A 13,626-nucleotide genomic window follows, 5' to 3' on the forward strand; every position below is an offset into this window, starting at 1 on the left:
AGGTTATTGTCTTTGTTTCTCTCTAGACTGTAAGCTCCTTGAAGACAAATATCTTGAGTGTTACCTTGTTCACTCTTGAATTGTCAACACTTGGCCCAGGACTAGGTATGTGGTATACAATCAATAAAAAACTGTTGAATGAATTTTTTCAAATTCCTCCCATGGCAAAAACGGAAGAAACATTCCCGAGTGGGCTGCTAGTTGACTGTTTCTCTCATCACTATTTACAGTCTGAAACGGACAAAGACATCTATATAATCATTCCTTCCTTTAAATAAATAATCTGTGAGTTACGCTATTCTTTTCCTATTGCTTCAGGAGAAGCTATTAGGCAGAAAGCTTTTAAGAAAGGCTTTGCAAGAAAACTCTTCAACAGAGATGGCACGTATGAATTGCTGTGATCTGGAGTTGAAGACAAGAACAAAAGTAACTCTAGCGCATAATTCTTTGACCGAAGTCATCTTACTGGTCACTGGTCGGCGGAGGCGCTCAGCCTACTTGCATCCGGTGCTTGAGAGTTCAGATAGGCAAAGGTGAGAGGTAGCATCTAGTCAACATCCATTTCTTGAGCACTTACTACACGTCAGTCACTTTGCTTAGTCCCCGTGTTTACTCTACTCTGCTTGGAAGTGGTGAAGAGATTCGGCGGGATCTTCTTAGGACCAATCCTACAAAGTTCCGGATGGAACTCATTTTGATTTGGGGGACGGTTTATTTGCAGGGATTAGGTGGAGAAACAGGGCCTGCTACTCAAGAGGAATGAGAAAGCGTAACTAACAGGAGGTAGACTGGGAAGGAGCAAGGCAAAGTCACTCCTTTTCACAGGGCAACTCTCCTAAGACCATGCTCAAGCTGGGGTGGCAGGGCTCTGAACATGGGGCCCCGACCCTGGTCTCAGCCTGGGGCCACGTGACGCGCGTGTTTACGTTGAGTGACGGGCGCTGGGTTGGGCGGGCTTTGCCGGAAATCAACTTCCGGGGGCAGAGGTGTTCGAAGCCGGGTGGTGCGTGGGCTACTTCAACCTGTGTGACTGGGCCGCGGTCTCACCTCAAGGGCCTGGGGCCGTGCCTCGGGTGTACGCGTAGGGTCTGTGTGCTGGGGGTGGCTCACAGGGCAGCGTGGGTGAGCGGCGCAGCGGCGGCAGCGGAGAGCGAGAGAGGGGAGCAGGTAAGTGAACGTTCGCCTTCCGGGGCCTGGGTCTTGGGGTCGGGGACGCGCGAGGCGGGCGGAGAGCGCCCCACCCGGAGGAGGAGCGCGGCCGAATTTCCGCCGCCTGCAGCCCGCCTGCTCCGGCCTCGCCCTTGGCTGTCGCAGCGACCGGGATTCAGGGGGCGTGACCAACCTCCCACAGGAACGGAGCCAGCTCCCGGGGCTGGGAGTGCCCACTCGTTCCTGCGCTGGCCGGTAGGTACCGGTACCTGCACGTCCCAGAATCGAGTGTTTTCGAAGGTCTACGCCCACGAACACGTGATTATTGTGTCACCGAAGCGCCTATCGAACGGAGACCTTGATTCTTGCTTAGATCTCACAGAACGCGCCTGGTTTCTGTATCCCCTTTTACTTTGCCAAGTACACCGGGGTAGAAGCTCTACAGCGTCCGCCAGCCACATTTCCTTAGAGTTTCTTGGGCCACATGTTGCAATAAAAGGGGCATTTCAGGGTCAAGCTAGGAGCCAGTAACTTTGCCAAGTGGTGAGGTATCCTTTATCCCCGTTAGCGCGCCTCCCTTTCCCAACAATAAAGATATTTCCTCCATCTGCGCGTGTCGCCAGCTGCGGAGGAAAGCTTTGGACATGAAACCTATTTTTGGCTTCACTTTAAGGAGTGGAACCCTATTAAAAGCTGCGCTGAGTGTTTTTTTGGTAGGATGATGTTGTTGCTGCTACTCTCACTTGCTTCCCTGATGAGAGTTGGGGCAGAGCTTGATTTCCTGGAGGGTGAAGTCTTGGTCACAATTTTAGGTGACTCAGCGGCCCCTTCCGAATTCTCTTTCCTTCCCGCCCCTCTCAGCTGTGCGAATACTGTTGCCACCTTTCTCTCCAAATGTTAATCCGAATGGGAGTTGGATGATGGTTTTTGGAAGCAGTTTGCATGTTGCGTGGTGGAGTTATTGGAGTGGGCTGACATTTCACTTCACAATTTAAGGCAAAACCCCCCCACAATATTTAGTTGGGTGGGGTGACAGGGACTGACAACAAATTCGCTGTTGTGTTCTCTGCTGTCGGAGAGTTCTACACTTCAGGATCACCTGATTGCCCTCTGCTGCAATTTCGGTTGCGTTGAGGGGATTGGTTATACTGTCTGTACCTGTTAGGTAAATGTAATAAGGGGCATGCCGGGCAGAGTGCACCTGCGTGGTGCTGGCTAACCAGTAAACTGTGTGGTAGAGAATTGCCTTGGTTACGAAGTTTGGTATCCTCCAGGCTGCCTAGGAGGGTGTTCTGTGGGCTGGGAAATCTTCTGAACTGGTTTCCTAGCAACAGTATAAGCCCAATGGAATAAACATAAAGAAAACAAAGTGATGAAAGTTACAACTTACCTCTTTTATTAAATGGAAAAATGTAGCTTCTTCTTGGAGTGATCCACTCAAAACTTCTGAGACATTTTTGTTTATTTTGATCATCTTAGTACTTAATAGCAGACAAAAGAAACTGCAGAAAATCATCCCAGAGGGACATCACTTTGTTTTTGGGTGGCATTAAAAAAGAGAAAAAAGACGTTTAACAATGAGCTTGTCTGAAGCTTAAATGGACAAATAGGAATTTTGTGTGACAGGCATTTTATGTTGTACTCCTATCTATATGTGTAAGATGTATGCATTACATATGATTGTTATGAATGAAGATAGTAGAAGACGGGGTGGGAGTGGAGTGGGGTGGATGAGTGGATAAGACTGGTTCCATTAAGTAAAATGGAAGGGGAATGTTTTAGATAAGTTGTTCCCAAACTCTGGGTTATAATTATGGCACTCCTTTATCAACCTGTTCCTTGTGTTTTTTAATCTTCCTTGAAAGTTTATCAGATGTTCTTGTTTTCTGTCCAAACAATGAGCACTTAATTGAAAAAGGCATCTCTCTTTAGATTAACTCTTTGTGTTTATGTATATCTGTTTCTTATTTACTAATGATAAATTAATATTTTAGATTTCCAGTATTTTAAGGATTTTTGGTCTCCTTACTGTTCCTCCCTGCCATATTCCCATACCCAGTAAGCTTGGTTTAGCTCATTTAAATTGATCCTTATTTTTCAAAAGGGCGTGTGTTGCTTTAAAAAAAAAAAAAAAAAAAAATTAAGGTTTATTGAGGTATGATTTATAAGTAAAAAATAATTTTTATTATATTGCTGTATAAAGTCTGACAAATGCATATGGTAATGGAACCACTGCCACAATCCAAACAAATAACATTCCCATCATTCTAGAAAGTTTCCTCCCCTCACTCATAGGTCCTAGCAACCACTGATCTGTTCTCTGTCTCTATGTATAGCTTTGTCTCTTCTAGTATGTTATGTAAATGGAATCATACAGTATGTAGCCTTTTGTTTCAGGTTTCTTTCACTTAATGCTTTGATTCATCCATGTTGATGCTTGGTTGTTTTTTACAGCTGAGTAGTATTTCATTGTGTGAATATATCATAATATGTTTATTTGCCATTTGATGAACAATTTTTGGCATTTAGGAATGAAGCTACTATAAACATTCATGTGCTGTTCTTTGTACATTAGGGTACAGGTCTTTGTGTAGACATACGTTTTCATTTCTTTTGGTTAAACATCTAGGAATGGAATTCTTGGGCCATGTGCAAGTGCATGTTTAACCTTTTAAGAGATTACTGGCTGCACGCGGTGGCTCAGACCTGTAATCCCAGCACTTTGGGAGGCCTAGGTGGGCAGATTATGAGGTCAGGAGATCGAGACCATCCTGGTCAACATGGTGAAACCCCATCTCTACTAAAAATACAAAATTAGCCAGGTATGGTTGCGTGTGCCTATAATCCCAGCTACTCAGGATGCTGAGGCAGGAGAATTGCTTGAACCAGGGAGTCAGAGGTTAGAATGAGCCGAGATCATGCCACTGCACTCCAGGCTGGTGACAGAGTGAAACTCAAAAAAAAAAAAAAAAAAAAAACAAAAAAAAAAAAAGAAAGAAAGAAATTACCAAACTGTTTTCCAAGGTAGCTGTTTCATTTTGCATTCCAACAGGTGACGTTTGATGTTCCAGTTGCTCCACATTCTGGTCAGCACTTGTCATTTTATTTTTAATGTTAGCTGTTCTAATATGCATTTAGTGAAAACTCATTTATGTTTTAATATGAATTTTTCTTCTAACATATTGAGCATCTTTTCCTGTGCAATTTTTTTGCCATCTGTTTATCTTCTTTGATTGAATGTTTGCTGAAATCTTTTGTTCATTTTTAATAGGGTTGTTCATTATTGGTTTGCAAGTGTTTTATACAGTCTGGATACAAATTCATTGTCATATGTATGTTCACAGTGTTTCCTTTGAGTCTGTAGTTTGTCCTTTCATTTTCTTAACAGTATCTTTCAAAGAACAGAAGTTTTAAATTTTGATGAAGTACAGTTTATCAGTTTTTTTCTCTTATGATTTGTGCTTTTTTGTCATGAGAAATTTTGCCTAATTCAAGGTTGCAAAGATTTTTTTTCTTATGTTTTCTTCCAGAACTTTTATAGCTTTAGATTTTAGATTTAGGTCTGTGACCAATTTCTTGTTAATTTTTGCATGTAGTGTGAGGTAGGGATCAAGACTGACTCTCTCTCTCTCTCTCTCTCTCTCTGTGTATGTGTGTGTGTGTATGAATGCCCCAGTCTTGCAGCACCATCTGTTGAAAAGACTATTCTTACTATCTTTTCTTTGTTAAATTCCCTTGGCTTGCCTTGTCAAAAATCAGTTGACTATGTTTGTGTGAATTGCTTTGTGGACTCTATTTTGTTCTATTGTTTTGTGTGTCTCTTTGGCCAAAACCTCAGTCCTTTTTATGGTAGCGTTATATTGTACCTTGAAGTCAAAAAGCCTGAGTCCTCCAACTTTGTTGTTATTTTTCAAAAATTTTTGAGTATTCGAGTTCTTTCTTTTTCTTTCCATGTACATTTTAGAATCTCTTTATTTCTATATAAAAGCATTGTGGAATTTTTAGTAGGATTGCATTGAAGTTATAGATCAATTTGGGGACAGTTGACATCTTAAAAATGTTTTCTAATCCGTTAATAAAATACCTTTCCTGCCCCAGTGCTGTGGCTCATACTTGTAATCCCAGCACTTTGGGAGGTCAAGGTGGGAGGATCGCTTGAGCCCAGGAGTTCAAGAGCAGCCTGGGCAACAGGGCAAAACCCCATCTCTACAAAAATTAGAAAAATTAACTGGATGTGTTGCCGTGCACCTGTAGTCCCAGCTACTTGGAAGGCTGAGATGGGAGGATTGATTGAGTCTGGGAGGTCGAGGCTGCAGTGAGATATGATCATGCCACTGCACTCTAGCCTCTGCAACAGAGTGAGAGCCTCTTTCAAGAGAGAAAACAATGAAACAACCTTTCTACATTTATTTGGTCTTTGACTTCTCTGTTTTTAAGTTTTTAGCATAAAAATGTTGCACATATTTTGTTACGTTTGTATCTCAATGTTTTACATTATTTGGTGCTGTTGTAAATGGTAACCTTTAAAAATTTTTAAATTTCCAATTATTTATGTACGTGAATCAATATTTTAATATTGATCTTGAATTTTTGAATTTTACAACCTTGTTAAACTCACAAATTAGTTCTAGTAACTTTCGTAGCTACTGCTGTCTGCTAGTAGAGACAGCTTTATTTCACTTTTTCTCATTTGTTTGCGTTTTATTTTGTTTTCTTGTCTCTCTGCACTGGCTAGGACCTCTACTAATATTAACTAGAACAAGTCAGATCAGCGCAGATCCTTGCATTGCTCTTCATCTTAGTAGAGAATGTATGTTGTCTTTTACCATTGAGTAGTTAGCTGTAAGTTTTTTATGGATATCATTTTGACCCAGCTGAGGAAGTTCTCTTTAACTCCTGCTTAGAGCTTTAAAATTTAATCATAAATGGATGTTGTATTGCTTTTTTTGATTGTGAACATGATAGTTGATTATAGTAGAAAGTTGGAAATGAAGGAAGACTATTTAAAAAGTTACCCCATTTTCAGTAATCTGAGGTAACTGCTGCAAACATTGTGGTAGCTTTTGTTTCAGTCTTTTCTTTTGCAAACATATTTTAAAGACGAAATTGTTAATATTGTTTTATATTTTGCCCTTTTCACTCAGAATCACATTGTGAGTACATCATGAATTATTTTGAGAACTTGATTTGTAATGGTTGTGGGTTATTGTGTTATATGGATATGCCTGTCATTTAATGATTTTCTTTTTGTTAAATAGTAAAATTGTATTTCAGTTTTCGCTGTTGAAATTAACATTAAATATTTGTGCTTAACTCTGATAATTTTTCAAAGTAATTTATAAAAGTATGATTATCACTAGTATATATATATTTTCAGGTTCTTACTGTCCACTGCCTCTGTTTGGTGTTCTTGAAATTTGTTCTTTAGGCTATTGTAAGAAATTTGGAGTCAGTATCATTGGCTTTTTGGGCATCACTTTAAGGTAGAATCTTTGAGTTTCAGAAACAGTTCCTTAGAGATTGGTCTAGTTCAAACCATTTTTTAAGAGGTTTAGAGTCTGTAATCATTAAATGACTTTTCTGCCTGTACTATTTTGTTTCTACTGATCTACACAGAATTCCTGATGAATGATGTATAATGTAATATATCACCTGTGCTCTTCTTTTGATTAAGAATTATGGAAATCTTTGTGCCTAGCATCATGTAAAACCCTTTATGTATGTCGTTTTATTGAATTCCAACTGCTACTTTTTGGTAGTAACATTTTTTCCATTTCATAGACAAAGGAAACCGAGTCTCCAAGTGAGCAAACTTACCTAAGTTTGTATTAACAGTAAGCGGTAGAGCTTGAGTTTGCTCACATGTCTTCCTGAATCTGTGCTTTTATTCATAGGCTATACTATGAGTATTATGTTGTTTTAGGTATTTTGTATATATTATGTTTGTTTTGAATATATTAATTTTAATGCTAACAACTTTACTAAGCAGATTAACAAATTAGCATGAGATGTTATCAGTACTTCTGAAATGTTTATCCAAATTTATGTCCTCTTAAATCTATTCTTATTTCCTAAGTGGCACAAAGATTATTGTTGGCTATATGCTATCCAATTTTACTTAAATAATTAGGACCGTATCTACTGTGACTAGTAGAGGATACAACAATTTATTTTGAAATATGAGAAATTTTGTAGTTATAGGTTTAATAAATGGGATAAAAAGTAATGTTAATTACTTTATAAAATGAGCTCTGTTATAATTCTAGTAAAATAATTTATTTTCCTTAGAAGGATATGTACAATTTGGTATTTACTTTTCAACATGGACTAGGTGAATGAAATAATTAGTTTGCGAAGTATGAAATCACTTTTTCCGTGTATTCAGAGAAGGCTGACTTTTCTGTGTCTACCATCTCCTACGTTTTTTATTATGTTCAGACCTGTGGTTAAAGAGTAGGTCTACATAATCATTTTAAAAAGCTGCTTACATTTTATGAGAGTTCAGAACTTCTGCAATTGTAGTAAAGACAGTGCTGCAGTGTTATGCAAGATCCATTAATTTATGAATACGCTTCACTGACAGACGGGCTTACATGAATATTATTTAAAATCAACATGCTTAGACATCAGTAAAAGATAGTGATTAAAAATGAGATTAAGTATTATTTTAATTATGAATTTTATACAGACAACTTAAAATTAGGTTAGACCTTTTGTTTAGTTTGCCCAAACTGGGCATGAAAAACAAAATAAGCCTGTGAAAGCTGAATGGCATTAAATGGGCCACCCCGAATCAGAAGACAAGTTGAAATGAATACCTATTTTCCATTTTGCTGAATGAGAAGAATGTTTAATAAATGGTGATAGTTTTCATGAGATGTTTAGATATTTTAAGTTTTGTCTCTTGTTGGTTATGCAGAAGAAATTTGTTAATTTCTCTTTTTATTCAGTCCAGGAATTTATGACTTATGAGTGGAGTGTTCAATCCATTTACAATTAATGTATTTACTAACACTTAAGGTAACCTGTCATTTTGCTATTTTTTCTGTATATCAAGTAATTTTTTGTCATTCCTTAATTACTATGTTATTGCTTTCTCTGCCTTTTCTGTATTAAGTATATATTTTCTAATATACCATTTTAATTTCCTTGATGTTTCTTTTTTTTTATTTTTATTTTTTAAGAGACTGAGTCACCTAAGCCGAAGTGTACTGGCACCATCATACTCACTGCAGCCTCCAGCTCCTTGGCTCAAGTGATTCTCCTGCCTCAGCCTCCCTAGTAGCTAGGACTACAGGTGTGTGCCACCATGTCTGGATATTTTTTTTATTTTTTGTAGAGACAGATTCTCACTCTGTTGCCTGGCTGGTCTTGAACTCCTGGTTGCAAGTGATCCTCTTGCCTTGGCCTCCCAAGTGCTGGGAATACAGTTGTGAGCCACTGCACCCAGCTCTGATGTTTCCTTTACTAAATATTTTTTGAGTTATTTTATTTATTTATTAATTAATTATTATTATTATTATTATACTTTAAGTTCTAGGGTACACGTGCATAACGTGCAGGTTTGTTACATATGTATACTTGTGCCATGTTGGTGTGCTGCACCCATCAACTCGTCAGCACCCATCAACTCGTCATTTACATCAGGTATAACTCCCAATGCCATCCCTCCCCACTCCCCCCTCCCCACGATAGGCCCCGGTGTGTGATGTTCCCCTTCCCGAGTCCAAGTGATCTCACTGTTCAGTTCCCACCTATGAGTGAGAACATGCGGTGTTTGGTTTTCTGTTCTTGTGATAGTTTGCTAAGAATGATGGTTTCCAGCTGCATCCACGTCCCTACAAAGGACACAAACTCATCCTTTTTTATGGCTGCATAGTATTCCATGGTGTATATGTGCCACATTTTCTTAATCCAGTCTGTCACTAATGGACATTTGGGTTGATTCCAAGTCTTTGCTATTGTGAATAGTGCCGCAATAAACATACGTGTGCATGTGTCTTTATAGCAGCATGATTTATAATCCTTTGGGTATATACCCAGTAATGGGATGGCTGGGTCGTATGGTACATCTAGTTCTAGATCCTTGAGGAATCACCATACTGTTTTCCATAATGGTTGAACTAGTTGACAATCCCACCAACAGTGTAAAAGTGTTCCTATTTCTCCACATCCTCTCCAGCACCTGTTGTTTCCTGACTTTTTAATGATCGCCATTCTAACTGGTGTGAGATGGTATCTCATTGTGGTTTTGATTTGCATTTCTCTGATGGCCAGTGATGATGAGCATTTTTTCATGTGTCTGTTGGCTGTATGAATGTCTTCTTTTGAGAAATGTCTGTTCATATCCTTTGCCCACTTTTTGATGGGGTTGTTTGTTTTTTTCTTGTAAATTTGTTTGAGTTCTTTATAGGTTCTGGATATTAGCCCTTTGTCGGATGAGTAGATTGCAAAAATTTTCTCCCATTCTGTAGGTTGCCTGTTCACTCTGATGGTACTTTCTTTTGCTGTGCAGAAGCTCTTTAGTTTAATGAGATCCCATTTGTCAATTTTGGCTTTTGCTGCCGTTGCTTTTGGTGTTTTAGACATGAAGTCTTTGCCCATGCCTATGTCCTGAATGGTATTGCCTAGGTTTTCTTCTAGGGTTTTTATGGTATTAGGTCTAACATTTAAGTCTCTAATCCATCTTGAATTAATTTTCGTATAAGGAGTAAGGAAAGGATCCAGTTTCAGCTTTCTACTTATAGCTAGCCAATTTTCCCAGCACCATTTATTAAATAGGGAATCCTTTCCCCATTTCTTGTTTTTCTCAGGTTTGTCAAAGCTCAGATGGCTGTAGATGTGTGGTATTATTTCTGAGGACTCTGTTCTGTTCCATTGGTCTATATCTCTGTTTTGGTACCAGTACCATGCTGTTTTGGTTACTGTAGCCTTGTAGTATAGTTTGAAGTCAGGTAGCGTGATGCCTCCAGCTTTGTTCTTTTGACTTAGGATTGTCTTGGATGTGCGGGCCCTTTTTTGATTCCATATGAACTTTAAAGCGGTTTTTTCCAATTCTGTGAAGAAACTCATTGGTAGCTTGATGGGGATGGCATTGAATCTACAAATTACCTTGGGCAGTATGACCATTTTCACGATATTGATTCTTCCTATCCATGAGCATGGTATGTTCTTCCATTGTGTCCTCTTTTATTTCACTGAGCAGAGGTTTGTAGTTCTCCTTGAAGAGGTCCTTTACATCCCTTGCAAGTTGGATTCCTAGGTATTTTATTCTCTTTGAAGCAATTGTGAATGGAAGTTCATTCCTGATTTGGCTCTCTGTTTGTCTGTTACTGGTGTATAAGAATGCTTGTGATTTTTGCACATTAATTTTGTATCCTGAGACTTTGCTGAAGTTGCTTATCAGCTTAAGGAGATTTTGGGCTGAGACAATGGGGTTTTCTAAATATACAATTATGTCATCTGCAAAGAGGGACAGTTTGACTTCTTCTTTTCCTAACTGAATACCCTTGATTTCTTTCTCTTGCCTGATTGCCCTAGCCAGAACTTCCAACACTATGTTGACTAGGAGTGGTGAGAGAGGGCATCCCTGTCTTGTGCCAGTTTTCAAAGGGAATTTTTCCAGTTTTTGCCCATTCAGTATGATATTGGCTGTGGGTTTGTCATAAATAGCTCTTATTATTTTGAGGTACGTTCCATCAATACCGAATTTATTGAGAGTTTTTAGCATGAAAGGCTGTTGAATTTTGTCAAAAGCCTTTTCTGCATCTATTGAGATAATCCTGTGGTTTTTGTCTTTGGTGCTGCTTATATGCTGGATTATGTTTATTGATTTGCGAATGTTGAACCAGCCTTGCATCCCAGGGATGAAGCCCACTTGATTATGGTGGATAAGCTTTTTGATGTGCTGCTGAATCCGGTTTGCCAGTATTTTATTGAGGATTTTTGCATTGATGTTCATCAGGGATATTGGTCGAAAATTCTCTTTTTTTGTTGTGTCTCTGCCAGGCTTTGGTATCAGGATGATGTTGGCCTCATAAAATGAGTTAGGGAGGATTCCCTCTTTTTCTATTGATTGGAATAGTTTCAGAAGGAATGGTACCAGCTCCTCCTTGTACCTCTGGTAGAATTCAGCTGTGAATCCATCTGGTCCTGGACTTTTTTTGGTTGGTAGACTATTAATTATTGCCTCAATTTCAGAGCCTGTTATTCAGGGATTGAACTTCTTCCTGGTTTAGTCTTGGAAGAGTGTAAGTGTCTAGGAAATTATCCATTTCTTCTAGATTTTCTAGTTTATTTGTGTAGAGGTGTTTATAGTATTCTCTGATGGTAGTTTGTATTTCTGTGGGGTCGGTGGTGATATCCCCTTTATCATTTTTTATTGCATCTCTTTGATTCTTCTCTCTTTTCTTCTTTATTAGTCTTGCTAGCAGTCTGTCAATTTTGTTGATCTTTTCAAAAAACCAACTCCTGGATTCATTGATTTTTTGCAGGGTTTTTTGTGTCTCTATCTCCTTCAGTTCTGCTCTGATCTTAGTTATTTCTTGCCTTCTGCTAGCTTTTGAATGCGTTTGCTCTTGCTTCTCTAGTTCTTTTAATTGTGATGTTAGAGTGTCAATTTTAGATCTTTCCTGCTTTCTCTTGTGGGCATTTAGTGCTATAAATTTCCCTCTACACACTGCTTTAAATGTGTCCCAGAGATTCTGGTATGTTGTATCTTTGTTCTGATTGGTTTCAAAGAACATCTTTATTTCTGCCTTCATTTCGTTATGTACCCAGTAGTCATTCAGGAGCAGGTTGTTCAGTTTCCATGTAGTTGAGCGGTTTTGATTGAGTTTCTTAGTCCTGAGTTCTAGCTTGATTGCACTGTGGTCTGAGAGACAGTGTGTTATAATTTCTGTTCTTTTGCATTTGCTGGGGAGTGCTTTATTTCCAATCATGTGGTCCATTTTGGAATAAGTACCATGTGGTGCTGAGAAGAATGTATATTCTGTTGATTTGGGGTGGAGAGTTCTATAGATGTCTATTAGGTCTGCTTGCTGCAGAGATGAGTTCAATTCCTGGATATCCTTGTTAACTTTCTTTCTCGTTGATCTGTCTAATGTTGACAGTGGAGTGTTGAAGTCTCCCATTATTATTATATGGGAGTCTAAGTCTCTTTGTAAGTCTCTAAGGACTTGCTTTATGAATCTGGGTGCTCCTGTATTGGGTGCATATATATTTAGGATAGTTAGCTCTTCCTGTTGAATTGATCCCTTTACCATTATGTAATGGCCTTCTTTGTCTCTTTTGATCTTTGATGGTTTAAAGTCTGTTTTATCAGAGACTAGTATTGCAACCCCTGCTTTTTTTTGTTCTCCATTTGCTTGGTAAATCTTCCTCCATCCCTTTATTTTGAGCTTATGTATGTCTCTGCATGTGAGATGGGTCTCCTGAATACAGCAGACTGATGGGTCTTGACTCTCTATCCAGTTTGACAGTCTGTGTCTTTTAATTGGAGCATTTAGTCCATTTACATTTAAGGTTAATATTGTTATGTGTGAACTTGATCCTGCCATTATGATATTAACTGGTTATTTTGCTCGTTAGTTGATGCAGTTTCTTCCTAGCTTAAATGGTCTTTACATTTTGGCATGTTTTTGCAATGGCTGGTACCGGTTGTTCCTTTCCATGTTTAGTGCTTCCTTCAGGGTCTCTTGTAAGGCAGCCCTAGTGGTGACAAAATCTCTAAGCATTTGCTTATCTGTAAAGGATTTTATTTCTCCTTCACTTATGAAACTTAGTTTGGCTGGATATGAAATTCTGGGTTGAAAATTCTTTTCTTTAAGAATGTTGAATATTGGCCCCCACTCTCTTCTGACTTTTAGAGTTTCTGCCGAGAGATCTGCTGTTAGTCTGATGGGCTTCCCTTTGTGGGTAACCCGACCTTTCTCTCTGGCTGCCCTTAAGATTTTTTCCTTCATTTCAACTTTGGTGAATCTGGCAATTATGTGTCTTGGATTTGCCCTTCTCGAGGAGTATCTTTGTGGCGTTCTCTGTATTTCCTGGATTTGAATGTTGGCCTGCCCTACTAGGTTGGGGAAGTTCTCCTGGATGATATCCTGAAGAGTGTTTTCCAACTTGGTTCTATTTTCCCCCTCACTTTCAGGCACCCCAATCAGACGTAGATTTGGTCTTTTTACGTAATCCCATACTTCTTGCAGGCTTTGTTCATTTCTTTTTCTTCTTTTTTCTTTTGGTTTCTCTTCTCGCTTGATTTCACTCATTTGATCCTCAATCGCTGAAACTCTTTCTTCCAGTTGATCGAGTCGGTTACTGAAGCTTGTGCATTTGTCACGTATGTCTCGTGTCATGGTTTTCATCTCTTTCATTTCGTTTATGACCTTCTCTGCATTAATTACTCTAGCTATCAATTCTTCCACTTTTTTTTTCAAGATTTTTAGTGTCTTTGTGCTGGATACGTAATTCCTCCTTTAG

General features: G+C 38.9%; 1 protein-coding gene across 7 annotated transcripts in view; it reads left to right on the forward strand.

Annotated features, from left to right (window-relative positions):
* The first annotated feature begins 953 nt into the window (after nt 1-953).
* Nucleotides 954-13,626, forward strand: part of CCDC91 (coiled-coil domain containing 91) — a 366,740-nt gene continuing 354,067 nt past the window's right edge. The window contains exons 1-3 of one of the 7 annotated variants that reach the window (XM_050746728.1): nt 5,771-5,959; nt 8,100-8,169; nt 8,334-8,446. The gene's annotated coding sequence lies outside the window, so the exon portion shown is untranslated. Of the gene's footprint in view, nt 1,168-5,770; nt 5,960-7,455; nt 8,170-8,333; nt 8,447-13,626 lie in introns of those variants that run through there. The other 6 variants (XM_050746730.1, XM_050746736.1, XM_050746729.1 and 3 more) reach the window with 6 other exon arrangements.

This window comes from Macaca thibetana, chromosome 11 (assembly GCF_024542745.1).
Source record: "Macaca thibetana thibetana isolate TM-01 chromosome 11, ASM2454274v1, whole genome shotgun sequence".
NCBI classification, from domain to species: Eukaryota; Metazoa; Chordata; class Mammalia; order Primates; family Cercopithecidae; genus Macaca; species Macaca thibetana.